The sequence below is a fragment of the Terrapene carolina genome, unplaced genomic scaffold (assembly GCF_002925995.2).
Source record: "Terrapene carolina triunguis isolate 2854851 unplaced genomic scaffold, T_m_triunguis-2.0 Scaffold96, whole genome shotgun sequence".
Lineage (NCBI taxonomy): Eukaryota > Metazoa > Chordata > Testudines > Emydidae > Terrapene > Terrapene triunguis.
This window is the reverse complement of record NW_020664447.1, coordinates 33,944,122-33,950,776: the sequence shown is the minus strand read 5'-3', so window position 1 is coordinate 33,950,776 and position 6,655 is coordinate 33,944,122. Positions and strand designations below refer to the sequence as shown.

Here is a 6,655-nt window from a genome sequence, read left to right as displayed (position 1 = left end):
CCCCAGTCCCGGGGCTGCGGCAGGGAGAGAGGCCTCTCCCCCAGTCCTGGGGCTGCGGCAGGGAGAGAGGGCTTTTAAAAAATATATATTATATCTAGGTTTTTTGTTTCTACTGGTGGTGCACATCCGCACATTATCTCAGTATTGGTGCTGCACATAACAAAATTCATTCCGTACATGGATGGAAAAAATTAGAGGGAACATTACGGTTTGTGAAATAGTTTTTTGCTTTAGATTTAGCCAACTATTCTGCAATGATTGCCCTACACCTCGCTGAAATAACAGGTGGAGAAAAGTCTGACCCTGACACATGGGAGGAATTTCAAAAAGGAAATTGAGTTGTTAGAAAAGATCGCCAGTTCCCTTCTGTGTACTTGGTTCAGATGAAAATCTAGAACATGAAAACAGAACAGTGAAAGTCATTATGGGGTTGGTAGGCATAACACAGCATCCAAATACTCTTTCCTGGTGTTTCCTGACAACCCCAGAAGTCCATCCAATTTAGAACAAAACATTAAGTATAGCTGGGATGACGTCCCCAGAAGTAAGCAAGCACCATCTAGACTCATTAGGCATTGTTAAATGCCAAGAAGGGGGAATTTTAAAGCTACAGGATGAGTTTACTCATACTGGCAACCTATTTGAGCATGACAGACAGGAGCTCATTAATATCATGATGAAAGCAGTCTTCAGGGATAAGATAGCTAAAGATGTCAGTCAAATGGATACTTTAGGTCATCACTTGTATGAAACCTTGAAAATTCAAAGAATTATCCAAGGCTCCATCAATCTATGGGCTCTGATCAAAAACAGACTAAAGCTATGCTCGAATGCAAAAAAGAAAGTCAAAGTGAAGGTGTGGCAGGACTATTACATGGCTTACCACAGACAGGTCATTGTTTGCTCATTTCCTGGTTGTATCCAGATCTCAGCATGATCTTGAGCTACGTGAGACTTGAAGTATGAGTTCTCCGTGGTACCACAATGGATGTTCGAATGCGACAGAACAATTTATATGTGCCGGGCAAAAAGCAAACTAATATGTATCCTGCATGGCTTCCTAAGCCAGCATCTACTGACAAAATGACCAGTATCTTATGTACTAGAGGCCTTTCGGCATACAAACATAGATGGTATGGCTGAGGTACAAGCTCTTGACAAACCAAAAACTGTTAACACCCGCTGAGATTTGGCTGAACACTTCATTATGAGGCTACAGAGAAAATATTGGACCTATGGCAAAGTCCACCTGGTGTTTGATACATATGCAGAGGAATGAATTTAAAATATTACCAGAAAGAAGAGACTCCATGATATTGCACCAATACAAAAATCACTGACTTCATGAACATCTCCAATGTCACAGAGAAGAAGTTACTGTCTCATACTCACACAAAGGATGAGTTAACCACATACTTTACAGGAAAAATACTCCAGCACGCGAATAATTGCTCGAATAATTTTGTCATTGGATGGCATAATGAAGCTGCTGCCTTGCTCTGTTCAGTGGAGTTTCTTCATAGTTCCCATGAGGAAGCGGACACTAACATTATCTTGCATGTCATCAGTGCCACAGAAAAAGGTGCTACTAAACGCCATATCTTTGCACAAGACACAGATATTCTAGTGCTCTCTGTGAGACACTACCCAAGTTTTCTGCAAGATTTCGGTTTTGTGCCTGCTGCTGGGAAACAGAATCGCTGTCTCTCTCTCAGGAAGTGTGTTCCTATCATTCACACCATTAAAAGCCACCACACTGCCAGGTTTCTTTCAGGATGTGACACTACTGGAAGGCTGGCTGGAAGAACAAATTATCTTACTGGAAGGCATTTGATTCAGCTTCCAAAGACTCTCTCCTCTCTCTGAGGGTCCTCGGAACAGCTGAGAGTCTCTCTGATGAGGTCATAACTGTACTGGAGGCATTCATAAACTGAGTTTACCATTTGAAGACCAACATTATGACACTTGCAGAGCTAGGTTGGTGGATGTTTTCCAAGAAATAGAGAAATGGAGAAAAACTGCCACTGACAAGGGACGCATTCATACCTGCTATCAAGAGGCCAAATTATCAAGCAATGGAATGGCTCCGGGATGATTGAGCGCATCTAGAACTACCCTCACTATCAGGCCTGGATGAATCTTGGGAGATGGACTGATCAAAACCAGTTATGTGTGAAATATCACATGCTCCCAAATCAATCCTTCAGGTAATCAAAAGCAAAGACCAGATGTTCACTATCCTTCAAATGTTTGGCCAGAAGCCTGCCTTGTATGGAGATATGCGAGTGTGGCGCAGATGAGGATCAGTGTGACATGTCTAGCAGTGGTGCCCTAGACAGAGAGGACACCGATGATGACTTTGATAAATAAATGGTTTCACTCCTACATGTCAAGGCTAACTACCCTGGGATTACCAAAGATCAATGTCTTTTATATAAGCAATGCATTGCTGGCGTTAAAGTATAATTTTAAAAAGTTGATTTTTAAACATTTTCTCAAATACATAACTACTTAATTGTAGTAGGTTTGTCAGGTTTGGTACCATTGTGTTCATGCAGAAAGGGTTTTCGAATGATACCTAACTTGACCCATTTCCGACAACATTGTTTTATTAAAATTTCCACCAACTGGAGGACCTGAAGCTGGGAAGTGAGGGGGTTCTGAATCTCCCCTGCCACACCACAGAGGATGACACCATTTAAATTATACTTCTGTAGAATTTTATGAGTCAAATGACATCTCCCTTACCGTTCTATTACTAACTTGCCCATGGAATGAGATTTTACTACGTTATGCTCCCAGGCTAATATAGGCTTTTATAGATCTAAATCAATACCTTGGACAAGATTTATGGAGCTATACCCATTTATGCTGTTTTACAGTTTGCACTCCTTGAATTTTACACCCAGGACACATATACAGAGATTATTACAAGCACCACTGAAGTGCAGTCACCTCTGAGGTGGAGCACTGCAGCCATTTGACAGCACAAAGCAACTTAGAATCCCTTTTCTTCCACTAGCAGCGATGGAGCAGCAGAACTCAAGGACAGAAGTTTGATTTTCAGAGCTTCTTTATAATATGTACTTCTGGTAGACGCTGCCTTAATTCTAGACAAACATATCAGCCTGATTTCAGAGTAGCAGCTGTGTTAGTCTGTATCCGCAAAAAGAACAGGAGTACTTGTGGCACCTTAGAGACTAACAAATTTATTAGAGCATAAGCTTTCATGGGCTACAACCCACTTCTTCGGATGCATATATATATATAAAAGAATGTGCTATATATATGCATCCGAAGAAGTGGGTTGTAGCCCACGAAAGCTTATGCTCTAATAAATGTGTTAGTCTCTAAGATATCAGCCTGAGAGGGACGATCCAGCAAGAAAGGAGTTCACTGATTGTTCAAGACTTGCCAGCTTACCCCATCAATGCTGATCTAATGAGCACTAATTCTCTAGCCTTATGCAACTGAAGGAAAGATAACACATGATAGTGAAGACTTAATGGACTCAAGATCCTCTTTATATGCTAATCCAACTTTTATGAAGAGCTTGAAAAGAAGATTGTAGAGGAGGGGAAGGTTTAGGAGTGGGGTTGCTCTGAACTACTGTACTAGATTTGATTAGCCGGGTTCAATGGCAATACGCAAGCAGAGGATGAAATAAATCCTTCCCTGCCCCCCACTAACGGGAACCAGTTCCGATTCCCCACTCAGTGTGGAATTTACAGTGTACAAGAGAAACTTCTAAAGCTGCCCAGCTTCCCTTCAGGCTAATATTATATTAAAAACAGTTACGAACATGCACATATGCAACCTTGGAAATTATCTATATCTTTTGCATTTTGTGGGATGGGGTGGTTGGAAGGTGTTAGATGCCTTTGAGTTTATGAACAACCTCTGACTTGTAACAGACAACAATGGGTGTATCACTTACAAAGAAGCTAACAGGAATGTGGCATGCTAACCAACCAGAAACAGGCACGTTGTTCCAAACTGGCACAGATGCTAGTATCTGTTGCTGCAGAGCCAGAGCTTCAACTCAGTTTGCTTTCTTTCCTATTCACTATCAGATAGAATCACCGCCTAAACTTCATATCACAAGCATCCAGCACAGATGGTATTTGTACCTTAAAGTGCAGATATAGGCAGAAAAGTGGTGCTGTAAAAGACATCGTATTTATCCCCTCTCCATGACAACAGGGGATGGATCACTTGATAAATTGCCCTGTTCTGTTCATTCCCTCTGAAGCACCTGGCACCAGCCACTGTCAGAAGACAGTAGACTGGGCTAGATGGACCACTGGTCTGACACAGTATGCCCATTCTTGTGTGACTTCCAAATCCAGCTGGCTCCGTTTTCAAAAGAATGTGCTTTTTCTGGCTGCCAGCACAGCAACCTTCATCTAGGAAGTGAGAAACTATCTGGGTCTTTTTGCCTCATACATCAACATGGATAATGGAGAGACTAGAAACTGACCAGACAACTCTGTTGCTGGCTTAGAAAGCAGAACAGGCTCCAGTTCACTCCACTACATCTGTATTGGGCTTGCAGGGCTAACAGGAGGAAACATTTGTTGTGAAGATACAAGCAGCAGACCTTACTCAAATATATTTATGGGAAACAGATCTGAGAAGCAAAATGAGGCCATTTTTATATATTTACTTGTTGGCTATGACGAGCACAGGTATTGCCAGTATATTTAGCTCCCTGGGTGCTAAACCTTCCTTTGAAAATAAACAAGAAAATAGCCACTTTCACCTTCTTGTTACAGATAGGTTTTTCTCTGGAAGGTGGAACTCCCACTGCTGGACACTTAAAATTCATCGCCAGTGTTCTTCAGTGTAGACCAAAACCAAAAGTACCTTTGTAGAGTCTTGCTTCACTCTCAGTCCACATAGGAGCTGACAAACCAGAACAAACCAATCATTCTTCTAGTCAGGATCCTGTCTCCATCTGTGGCCAATGCGTTATGCAAAGAAAGATGCAAGACCCCCAGAACATATCTAAATATACAAAACTCTCCACTAGGGGAAGGTGGAGAAAGGAAAAATTATCTCAATCTGACTCCCACTGGTAAACAACAAGTTTACTCAGCTCAGTTGACTCTGTTTCCCCAGAATAATTAACCCAAGGGGGAAGGAATATTGGTGCCCTTTAATTAACATTACCATTTTCTAGTCTATCTTGATGAGGGTGGCTGGCAGTCTGGCATTGAAAAGCCATGACTGGAAGCCCCTTCACTTTATTTATTTAAATATGACTTTTATTACAGGAAATCCAGAAACTCACAAAATCCTGAGGGTGACATAGCATCAATAGAAATAACGACTACCCTATTACGTGTATGGCTCTAGTGCCAGGACAAACAGATTATTTTTATATGCCACTGTAACCTTCACCTCCTCACAAACATTAGGCTTTACCAAATCGTTACTGTTTTGTAGCTGTCTTTTCAGGACACTTTCCTTTCATTTTCCGAAAAATTTGCTTGTCTGCCTTCATAGTTTCAGAGAGTTTAAGGCCAGAAGGGACCATTCGATTATCTAGCCTGACCTCCTGCATATCACAGGCCATTAAATTTCACCCTGTTTTGAGCCCAATAATTTGAGTTAGACTAAACCATTCCAGTCATCAGGAGACTAAACTGCCTTGTTCTCTGCAGACAACTCCACCATCCTGCCTGTCACTTAGGCCCATAACCTGGTTATCATCTTTGAGCTGAACCCCTCTCTAGGTCCTCACATCCAGGCTATGTTTAAGTCTTGCAGATTCCTTCTGCATAACATATCTAAGAGAGGGCTTTCCTATTCATCCACACAGCTAAAATGTTCTTCCAGGCTCCCGTTATCTTGTCTTGGAAGTACTGCAACATTCTTCTCTCTGGCCCTGAGATGCAATGTTGCTCCACTTATATCCATTCAGCATGCTGCTGCAAAGATCATTTTCCTAGCCCAGCGGTTCTCAAACTGTGGGTTCGGACCCCAAAGTGGGTTGTGACAGGGCTGGCATTAGACTTGCTGGGGCGTGGGACTGAAGCTAGGGTTGCCAGGCGTCTGTTTTTTGACTGGAACGCCTGGTCGAAAAGGGACCTTGGCGGCTCTGGTCAGCACCGCCAACTGGGCCGTTAAAAATTCGGTCGGCGGTGCAGCGGGGGCCCAGGGCTAAGACAGGCTCCCTGCCTGCCCTAGCTCCGCACAACTCCCGGAAGCGACTGCCAAGTCCTTGCTGCCCCCAGACACATGAGCGGGCAGGAAGACTCCGCGCGCTGCCCACGCCCCGAGTGCCGGCTAAGCAGCTCCCATTGGCCGGGAATTGTGACCAATGGGAGCTGCGGGAGTGGCGGCTGCAGGCATGGGGGCGGCACTCAGATCCTCCCTGGCTGCCCATGCCAGAGGGGCCACAGGGACCTGGCGGCTGCTTCCTAGGAGCTGCGGTAAGCGCTGCCGGGACCCCACACCCCAAACCCTCTCCCACACCCAAACCCTCTGCCCCAGCCCACAGTCCCCTCCTGAACCCAAACTCCCTCCTGGAGCCTGCACCCTGCACTCCCCAACCCCCTGGCCCAGCCTGGAACCCCATCCTGCACCGCAAACCCCTCATTCCCAGCCCCACCCCAGAGCCCACACCCCCAGCTGGAGCCCTCAGCCCCCT

The 6,655-nt window shown here is 44.3% G+C and overlaps 1 protein-coding gene across 3 annotated transcripts in view; it reads right to left on the bottom strand.

Moving 5' to 3' along the window:
• The window catches only part of TMEM229B (transmembrane protein 229B), an 89,647-nt gene that overhangs the window by 42,420 nt on the left and 40,572 nt on the right, over positions 1-6,655 (bottom strand). The window lies entirely within an intron of this gene.